Consider the following 11,045-nt stretch of genomic DNA (forward strand, 5'->3'; position numbering starts at 1 on the left):
AGATCGACGGAGGTTGAGGGGTGACCTGATAGAAGTCTACAAGATTATGAGAGGCATGGACAGAGTGGATAGTCAGAAGCTTTTTCCCACAGTGGAAAAGTCAATTACTAGGGGGCACAGGTTTAAGGTGCGCAGGGCAAGGTTTAAAGGAGATGTACGAGGCAGATTTTTTACACAGAGAGGAGTGGGTGCCTGGAACTCGTTGCCGGGGGAGGTAGTGGAAGCAGATATGGTAGTGACTTTTAAGGGGCGTCTTGACAAATACATGAATAGGATGGGAATAGAGGGATATGGTCCCCGGAAGGGTAGGGGGTTTCAGTTAAGTTAGGCAGCATGGTCGGTGCAGGCTTGGAGGGCTGAAGGGCCTGTTCCTGTGCTGTAATTTTCTTTGTTCTGTGTTCTTTGTATTAACTGAGTAAGTCCTACCCTGGTTCAATCTACCAAAATGCATCACTCGCATTTATCGAAATTAAACTCCATCAGCCATTCGTCAGCCCACTGGCCCAATTGATCAAGATCCTGTTGCAGTCTGAAATAACCTTCTTCACTGTCCACTTTGCCACCAATCTTGGTGTCATCTGCAAACTTACTAACCGTGCCTCCTATAATCTCATCCAAATCATTCATATAAATGACAAGTAACAGTGGACCCAGCGCCGATCCCCGAGGCACACCATTGATCATAGGCCTCCAGTTTGAAAAACAATCCTCTACAACCACCCTCTGGCTTCTGTCATCAAGCCAATGTTGTATCCATTTGGCTACCTCACCCTGGATCCCGTGAGATTTAACCTTCCGCAACAATCTACCATGCGGTATCTTGCGGTTGATTGGCCTTGCTAAATTAACCCTTAGTGTCAGGGGGATTAGCTAGGGTAAATGCATGGGGTCACGGGGATAGGGGCTGGGTGGGATTGTTGTCAGTGCAGACTCGAAGGGCCAAATGGCCTCCTTCTGCTCTGTAGGATTCTATGATTCTAAGGCTCTCTATGGCTTGTATGTCCGGAATGTTCCTAGTTCAATCAGCTTATCTGAGCTGGTTCACAGAACAGCTGGTGCTTTAATCATGGTTGGGCTAGTTACCAACTCTAGTTAGATTAGTTACCATCCCTGGTTAAGGGTAGCTACCGCTCCTGTTCACCAATAGGGACATCTTGGTGATAAAGGAGGCATCAATGGCTTTCATCTGATGACTTCCAAAAAAGCTTTGCCTTTATACATCATGATCCCAAAATGCTTTACAGCCCCGGCCTAAATATAGTCATTGTTGTAACGTAGGACAATGCAGCAGCCAATTTGTGCACAGCAAGATCCCACCAATAGCAATGATTCAGATAACTTGTTTCAATGATGTTGGTTGAGGGATAAATATTGGCCAGGACACCAAGAAACATTTTCCTGGTCTTTTTCCAAGAGTGCCGTGGGATTGTGAGTCTAACAGTGTGGCACTCCCTCTGTGTTGCTCTGGGAATGTCTGACAGTGTAGCACTCCCTCTGTGCCACACTGGGAATGTCTGACAGTGTAACACTACCTCTGCATTACACTGGGAATGTCTGAGAGTGGAGCACTCCCTCTGTGTTGCAGTGGGAATGTTTGACAGTGTAGCACTTCCTCTGTGCCACACTGGGAATGTCTGACAGGGTAGCACTCCCTCTGAGCTGCTTTAGGAATGTCTGATGTGGAGGTGGCTCCCCTGTGGGGGAGCACTTCAGCAGTCACGGGCATTCAGCCTTGGATCTTCAGGTAAGCGTTCTCCAAGGCGGCCTTCACGACACACGACAGCGCAGAGTCGCTGAGCAGAAACTGATATGATGTGGAGATGCCGGCGTTGGACTGGGGTAAACACAGTAAGAAGTTTAACAACACCAGGTTAAAGTCCAACAGGTTTATTTGGTAGCAAAAGCCACACAAGCTTTCGGAGCTCTAAGCCCCTTCTTCAGGTGAGTGGGAATTCTGTTCACAAACAGAGCTTATAAAGACACAGACTCAATTTACATGAATAATGGTTGGAATGCGAATACTTACAACTAATCAAGTCTTTAAGAAGCAAAACAATGTGAGTGGAGAGAGCATCAAGACAGGCTAAAAAGATGTGTATTGTCTCCAGACAAGACAGCCAGTGAAACTCTGCAGGTCCACGCAACTGTGGGAGTTACAAATAGTGTGACATGAACCCAATATCCCGGTTGAGGCCGTCCTCGTGTGTGCGGAACTTGGCTATCAGTTTCTGCTCAGCGACTCTGCGCTGTCGTGTGTCGCGAAGGCCGCCTTGGAGAACGCTTACCCGAATATCAGAGGCCGAATGCCCGTGATTGTCTGGAGACAATACACATCTTTTTAGCCTGTCTTGATGCTCTCTCCACTCACATTGTTTTGTTTCTTAAAGACTTGATTAGTCGTAAGTATTCGCATTCCAACCATTATTCATGTAAATTGAGTCTGTGTCTTTATAAGCTCTGTTTGTGAACAGAATTCCCACTCACCTGAAGAAGGGGCTTAGAGCTCTGAAAGCTTGTGTGGCTTTTGCTACCAAATAAACCTGTTGGACTTTAACCTGGTGTTGTTAAACTTCTTACAGAAACTGATAGCCAAGTTCCGCACACATGAGGACGGCCTAAACCGGAATGTTGGATTTATGTCACATTATCAGTAACCCCCACAGCTTGCCTCCTGGACTTGCAGAATTTCACTAGCTGTTCTGTCTGGAGACAATACACATCTCTTTAACCTGTGTTGAATGCTCCCTCCACCCACATTGTCTGTACATTTAAGACCTGGCTGGCTGTAGAGATTTGCATTCTAATCAGTATTCTGTAATTTGACTTCTGTGTCTGTTTGCACTGTTTGAGAACAGATATCCACTCCATCTGACGAAGGAGCTGTGCTCCGAAAGCTTATGGTATTTGCTACCAAATAAACCTGTTGGACTTTAACCTGGTGTTGTGAGACTTCTTACTGTACTTAGGAATGTCTGACAGTGTAGTGCTCCCTCTGTGTTGCACTGGGAATGTCAGCCTGGATTATGTATGCAACTATCTGGAGTGGGATTTGAACCCGTGGCTTTGTGACGCGGGAGTGAGTGCGAGTCGCAGAGCGAGTTGGGGCTGAGACCTGTCCGAGCAGACACATCGACTGGAATCAGTCCCTTCTTTGCGACAGTGACCTGGGCCACTGAGTGAGTCGGTTTGGTTGCTCTGTTCAGCTGCGGTAATGAAGAATTTAACCTTTTCTTTTTCAGAATGACTGCATTACTGTCACAGGATGTTACACAGCGAGACAATCCTCACTGGAATATAGCAGCACAGAGGCAGCAAGCCCCTATAGCCTCTGTGTGAAATAGTTTGATCAAACCTCAATCTGGGTCAGTGAAGCGATTCACCCAAACTGTCCGAGAGGATTTTCTTTCGGATACTGTGACCTTTGACCTGTCCCCTGTCCACTCATTGATGGGACTTTTTAATCGCTGGCCATTAGTCATCGGGCAGGCTGCGCTGGGCAACCTCTGACCCCTAGCACACATTAAGTGTTGTTTTGCACACGCATTAATCTTTAACAGTCAGGCTGGAGAAACTTCTGGAAGGTTTTCAGCCAGCCCTGAGATTTGTGACCCCTTCCCAGATAATGGGCCCCCGGTGAAATCTTCCAAAATGCCCGTGACAAATATCCCAAGATTGGAATGTTTTCCAGTAGACCATTTGCATTTCGATAACTGTGGATAACCCCCCCACTGGGACCTGTAGCACGGGTGGCACAGTGGTTAGCACTGCTGCCTCACAGTGCCAGGGACCTGGGTTCGATTCCCGGCTTGGGTCACTGTCTGTGTGGAGTCTGCATGTTCTCCCCGTGTCTGCGTGGGTTTCCTCCGGGTGCTCCGGTTTCCTCCCAAACTCCAAAGCTGTGCAGGTTAGGTTGATTGGCCATGCTAAATTGCCCCTTAGTGTCAGGAGGATTAGCAGGGTAAATACATGGGGTTATGGGGATAGGGCCTGGCTGGGATTGTGGTCGGTGCAGACTCGATGGGGCGAATGGCCTCCTTCTGCACTGTAGTGATTCTATGTAGCATCCATCTGTGTGGGCAGACAGGTTTAATGTCTGGTCTGAAATCTGGTGCCTTCGGCAGTGCTGCATTCCTCATTTGACTTGATTTGATTTATTATTGTCACATGAATTGGTATACAGTGAAAAGTATTGTTTCCTGCACACTCTACAGACAAAGCATACCGTTCATAGAGAAGGAAAGAAGAGGGTGCAGAATGTAGTGTTACAGTCATAACTAGGGTGGAGAGAAAGATCAACTTAATGCAAGGTAGGTCCATTCAAAAGTCTGATGGCAGCAGGGAAGAAGCTGTTCTTGAGTCGGTTTTTAAAAATTCATTCGTGGGACATGGGCGTCGCTGGCTGGACCAGCATTTATTGCCCATCCCTAGCTGCCCGAGGGCAGTTGAGAGTCAACCACATTGCTGTGGCTCTGGAGTCACATGTAGGCCAGACCAGGTAAGGACGGCAGATTTCCTTCCCTAAAGGACATGAGTGAACCAGATGGGTTTTTCTAACAATCGACAATGGTTTCATGGTCATCAGTAGATTCTTAATTCCAGATTTTTTTTTCATTGAATTCAAATTCCACCATCTGCCGTGGCGGGATTCGAACCCGTGTCCCCAGAACATTAGCTGAGTTTCTGGATTAATGGTCTAGTGATAATACCACTAGGCCATCACCTCCCCGTTGGTACATGACTTCAGACTTTTGTATCTTTTTCCCAACGGAAGAAAATGGAAGAGAGAATGTCCGGGGTGCGTGGGGTCCTTGATTATGCTGGCTGCTTTACCGAGGCAGCGGGAAGTGTAGACAGAGTCAATGGATGGGAGGCTGGTTTGCGTGATGGATTGGGCTACGTTCACGACCTTTTGTAGTTTCTTGTGGTCTTGGGCAGAGCAGGAGCCATACCAAGCTGTGATACAACCAGAAAGAATGCTTTCTATGGTGCATCTGTAAAAGTTGGTGAGAGTCGTAGCGGATATGCCAAATTTCCTTAGCCTTCAGGGAAAGTAGAGGTGTTGGTGGGCTTTCTTAACTATAGTGTTGGCATGGGGGGACCAGGACAGGTTGTTGGATGGATAGATGGATGGGAAAGGTTTAGAGGGATATGGGCCAAACGCAGGCAAATAGGACTAGTTCAGTTTGGGAAACTTGGGCCGAAGGGCCTGTTTGCATGCTGTATATCTCTATGACTCTATGTCCCTGTCTATCTTAACCATTACAATCAAGATGGCTGTTCTAGGTAGTTGGTTATGTCGCCAGGGCCTGATCCTGGTAGTACAATTGAGAAGGATTTCTCCACTTAAACCTCTGTCAATGGGCGATCTGCGACAGTTGGTGAGGGTCATAGCTGACATGCCAAATTTCTTTAGTCTTCTGAGAAAGTAGAGGCATTGGTGGGGCTTTCTTAGCTATAGCATCGGCATGGGGGGGACCAGGACAGGTTGTTGGTGATCTGGACATCTAAAAACTCAGTGCAGCTGCGAGTGTCGGTCTGGATTCGGTGCTCAAGTCTCTGGGGAGGAAGTCAAGGACACGGGTTCCTGCCTCAGGTACCAGGGTGCTGGCACTGGGCTGGGGGCTGTTACTTGCCTGCAATAAACGCCAGCGACTGGACTTGGCCAATTGGCATTCGGAATGTTGTCACTCAGTGAAAACTGCCAGGGATTGAAGCGGCAAGCGAGCTGGACACAGGTGAATCATTGCTGTTTTGAGGAACTCTCAAACCCAGAGTGGTGTTCGTGGTTAGTTAAATGTTTTGTTGATTCCACAAGAAGATATTGTCACCACAAAACTTCTGTAAATAGCTGCGGTGGGCAAACCAGTTTCCAGTTGCTTCACTGATTCACTCCCACTTTAGGAATTAACTGTTTCCTTCTGCCCCCTGATTCTAATCCCAAATCTTCTCCCCCCCGCTCTCTCACACTAGAAATAATAGCAGCTTTAACCATCTCCTATTCTAAGGCACTGATTCCCCACATGTGTACAATTGTGAGGGAATTAGATGCACTCCCTCACTGGGGTAATTACCTTTCTACCAGCCCTGGAATCTTGTCACAGGAAACATACACATGTGAGTCAAACCCTCACCTCTCAGCCAGAAGGTCACGGGTACATTGTCCCCACTTTAGAGACCTGCAGCCAGCATTCAGGGTCAGTGCTGAGGGAATGCCGCACTGTCAGAGGGTCAGTGCTGAGGGAGTGCCGCACTGTCGGAGGGTCAGTGCTGAGGGAGTGCCGCACTGCCAGAGGGTCAGTGCTGAGGGAGTGCCGCACTGTCGGAGGGTCAGTGCTGAGGGAGTGCCGCACTGTCCGAGGGTCAGTGCTGAGGGAGTGCCGCACTGTCAGAGGGTCAGTGCTGAGGGAGTGCCGCACTGCCAGAGGGTCAGTGCTGAGGGAGTGCCGCACTGTCGGAGGGTCAGTGCTGAGGGAGTGCCGCACTGTCGGAGGGTCAGTGCTGAGGGAATGCCGCACTGTCAGAGGATCAGTACTGAGGGAGCGCCGCACTGTCAGAGGGTCAGCACTGAGGGAGTGCCATACTGTCAGAGGGTCAGTACTGAGGGAGTGCCGCACTGTCAGTGGGTCAGTACTGAGGGAGTGCCGCACTGTCAAAGGGTCAGTACTGAGGGAGTGCCGCACTGTCAGTGGGTCAGTACTGAGGGAGTGCCGCACTGTCAAAGGGTCAGTGCTGAGGGAGTGACGCACTGTCAAAGGGTCAGTGCTGAGGGAGTGCTGCACTGTCAGAGGGTCAGTACTGAGGGAGTGCCGCACTGTCAAAGGGTCAGTACTGAGGGAGTGCTGCACTGTCAGTGGGTCAGTACTGAGGGAGTGCCGCACTGTCAAAGGGTCAGTACTGAGGGAGTGCTGCACTGTCAGAGGGTCAGTACTGAGGGAGTGCCGCACTGTCAGAGGGTCAGTGCTGAGGGAGTGCTGCACTGTCAGAGGGTCAGTACTGAGGGAGTGCCGCACTGTCAGTGGGTCAGTACTGAGGGAGTGCCGCACTGTCAAAGGGTCAGTACTGAGGGAGTGCTGCACTGTCAAAGGGTCAGTGCTGAGGGAGCGCTGCCCTATCAGAGGGTCAGTACTGAGGGAGTGCCGCACTGTCAGAGGGTCCGTACTGAGTGGGTGTGGGAGTACTGGAAGTGCCATCTTTTGGGTTTGATATTAAACTGAGGCCTCAAACTCTCTCAAACTGTGTTCCTATTGAGCTGTAAGGTTGTCTGACTTTCACTTTTAGAATGGAATCTGATAAAATGGATCGAAATTGTGCACATTGTGCAAAGCGTTCCGGGACATTGAGGTTATAAATCCAGCACTAATCTAGTGATTCACCGGGTGTTTAATATTGTGAGTGAATCAAATCCCAGGAGAAATTCAGAACAAACTCCTTTCCCCAGAGACGGAGAGACTGTGGAACCCAGTACCTCTGGGAGTGATTATGATGGGTATTATAGATACATTTCCGAGGGAGTTGGATAAAGGAGAAAGGGTTAGAAGAGTCTGCTGATGAGGAGGAGTGGGAGGCACAGAGAGGGTACAAGAGAGAGAGAGGGAGAGACAGGGAGCTAGAGTGAGAAATAGAGTGTGAGAGACACAGGGAGAGACAGAGAGTGAAGGTGTGTGAGAGAGAGAGAGAGAGAGAGACAGAGAGAGAGCTTGAATGAGACATCGAGAGTGAGAGACACGGGGAGAAACAGAGTGAGAGACAGAGTGAGAGAGAGAGGGAGTTGGAGTGAGAAATAGAGAGTAAGAGACACGGGGAGAGACAGAGTGAGAGACAGAGTGAGAGAGAGAGGGAGCTGGAGTGAGAAATAGAGAGTAAGAGACACGGGGAGAGACAGAGTGAGAGACAGAGTGAGAGAGAGAGGGAGCTGGAGTGAGAAATAGAGAGTGAGAGACAGGGAAAGAGACAGAGAGTGGAGGTGTGTGTGAGAGAGGGTGAGAGAGAGAGAGAGGGAGCTGGAATGAGAAATAGAGAGTGAGAGACAGGGAGAGAGACAGAGTGAAAGTGTGTGAGAAAGAGAGTGAGAAAGTGAGAGATTGTTTGAATTAAACACTTGGGGAGGCCCCAGTGGAAATGGAGATTGCTGCAACAATATCAGTGACTATATCATCAGTCTGACTGTAAATACCATGAAGGAAAACTCTGTGTCAATAACATCAACCAACATGAACAAGATATTAAAGTCCCAATGAGGGATGTGAGGCCTGGTGGTGCTCCCCTCAGTGGTTTGGCCAGGAACTGCAGGTTGTATCGACCTCACTGAGAGTGAGTCACTCTGAAGGCACAGTGACTAGTTTTCTGTAGGCTCCAGAACAGTCATTCTGGACCCACAACATCCCCCAGATAGTACAGTGCTGAAATATACGGCCAGTTAATGTGTACTTTCCTTGTGGGGTGGATTGAGGGAAGAATGCTAACCAGGACAAAGATCAGATTTGTAATTATATAGTGCCATCCAGAACCTCCCAATGTCCCAAAGCGTTTACAGCCAATTCAGTTCCATCTGAAATGTTGTCATGTAGGAAATACAGCAACCAATCTGCCGCAAGCGTCAACAGATAGAATCATAGAATTGGTGAGAGTGTGGAGGGAGGCCATTCAGCCCATCATGTCTGTGACAGCTCACTGCAAGAGCGATTTACCCAGTCCCACCTCCCAGTCTTCTCCCCTTTCCTCTGTCGATAATGATCCAATTCCCTTTCGAAAGCCTCCATTGACCCAGACGCCACCACAATCTCAGGCAGGGCACTCCAGATCCTAACAAAAATCATTCTTCATGTCACCAGCACAGTGGTTAGCACTGCTGCCTCACAGCGCCAGGGACCCGGGTTTGATTCCCGGCTTGGGTCACTGTCTGTGCGGAGTCTGCACATTCTCCCCATGTCTGCGTGGGTTTCCTCCGGGTGCTCCGGTTTCCTCCCACAGTTGAAAGACGTGCTGGTTAGGGTGCATTGGCCATTCTAAATTCTCCTTCAGTGTACCCGAACAGGCGCTAGAGTGTGGCGACTGGGGGATTTTCACAGCAACTTCATTGCAGTGTTAATGTAAGCCTACTTGTGACACTAATAAATAAACTTTAAAACAATGTCTTCTGATCCTTCCACTGATGGGAACAGTTTCTCTTTTTGCCAATGGGATAATGGTGACTGCGCCTCAGAATGACCAGATCATCCGCTTTAGGGATGTTAGCTGAGGGAGGAATGTTGGCCAGGACACGGGGAATAAAATAGCGGATCTTTTATGTCCACTTGGGAGAGATATCGGGTGTAATTTTACCGACACACCCACCCCAGAAACGGGGCGGGCGAGGCTCACAGAAAAGCATTCTCTGTTGGCATTGGGTGGGATCTTACGAGTCTTGGGTGGACGAGGCGGTAAAATTCCGGCAAGCAACTGAAAGACAGCACCTCTGGTAGTGCAGCACTCCCTCAGTACAGCACTGGGAGTGTTGGCCAGGATTCCCTGCTCCAGTCCTGGGGTGAGAATTGAACCCACAATCTTGAGAGAGTACGAACACTGGCCCACCAAATAAGATAGCGTTGGAGACATATTTACAGTCGGTTTATGGTCAATAAGATCACACATCTCAGCAACAGGCAGGAAGGGGTGAAGAGAGAGGAGGAGAGAGAGTGAGGGAGGGGAGAGAGAAGGAGAGAGAATGCTGGAATGTTTTCCTGTTGGAGTGTTGTCCGTTATCTCTGTAATGTGGTGCAGAGGGACAGGAGCGTACAATGCAGCTCTGAAAACAGCTGGCCACAAAAGAACATCAGAATTGGGTCAGACATTGAGATTGGAGTGACATTGGACACACAACATTTCACTTCTCATCCCGGATTGCATATCCCTCTTCCCCCCCACCTCCGGTCATTCCTCACTCGCTCTCCGGAACCATCTCCAGCCCATGAACCCTCCGAGATACCTGCCCTCTTCTAACTCCGTATGCCCAAATTTAATCGCTGGAGACCATGCCTTCAGCTGTCTGGGCTCGAGCTCTAGAATTCACTCTTGACGCCTCCCGACCTCTTGACCTCGCTGTAGCTCCTTTAAGACGTAAAAGCTGTCCTCCTTGACCAAGCTCTTGGCCATCTGACCTAATGGCCGGAATTCTCTGGCCGTTCGAGCCCCGCCACCGCTGCTGCTGCCAGCCAAATCTCCGTTCACTGCAGCGGGACTGGAGAATCCCACTGGCGTGAACGGCCAGAGAGTCTCACCCAATATCACCTTACGTGACTCGGTGTCACACTCTGTTTATGCCATGATCTTATTGAATGGCGGTGCAGGCTTGAGGAGCCGGATGGCCTACTCCTGCTCCCAGTTCTTATGTATGTTTAATGATGCACCTTGGGATGTTTCATTATCTTAAAGGTGCTATATAAACGCAAGTTGTTGCTGTTTGCATTGAGTCGACACAGGATGGGCAGCACAGTGGTTAGCGCTGCTGCCTCACAGCGCCAGGGACCCCGGGTTCGATTCCCGGCTTGGGTCACTGTCTGTGCGGAGTCTGCATGTTCTCCCCCGTGTCTGCGTGGGTTTCCCCCGGGTGCTCCGGTTTCCTCCCACAGTCCAAAAGATGTGCAGGTTAGGTGGATTGGCCGTGCTAAATTCTCCCTCAGAAGGATTAGCAAGGGTAAATATGTGGGGTTGCGGGGATAGGGCCTGGGTGGGATTGTTGTTGGTGCAGGCTCGATGGGCTGAATAGCCTCCCCTTCTGCACTGTAGGGCTTCTAAGATTCTATGAACACAGCCTGGCTCTCTCGTTTCCTTCTCTATGAACAGTTTGCTTTGTCTGTATAATACCCAAGAAACAATACTTTTCACTGTATACTAATACATGTGACAATAATAAAGCAAATCACCTGTGCTACTATTTAAGGACACCCAGGGGTGATGTGGAGAATATAACAGGTACGTAAGCGTGGGATAAGATATGTAAATGATAAATCTCTAACATCTCTCAGTCCCGATGAAAGGTCACCTCTGATTAAGACTAACCCTGAGAC

The 11,045-nt window shown here is 49.2% G+C and overlaps 1 protein-coding gene across 1 annotated transcript in view; it reads right to left on the minus strand.

The window, feature by feature from the left end:
• The window catches only part of LOC144480472 (microtubule-associated protein 1A-like), a 103,076-nt gene that overhangs the window by 91,731 nt on the left and 300 nt on the right, over positions 1-11,045 (minus strand). The window lies entirely within an intron of this gene.

This window comes from Mustelus asterias, chromosome 29 (assembly GCF_964213995.1).
Source record: "Mustelus asterias chromosome 29, sMusAst1.hap1.1, whole genome shotgun sequence".
NCBI classification, from domain to species: domain Eukaryota; kingdom Metazoa; phylum Chordata; class Chondrichthyes; order Carcharhiniformes; family Triakidae; genus Mustelus; species Mustelus asterias.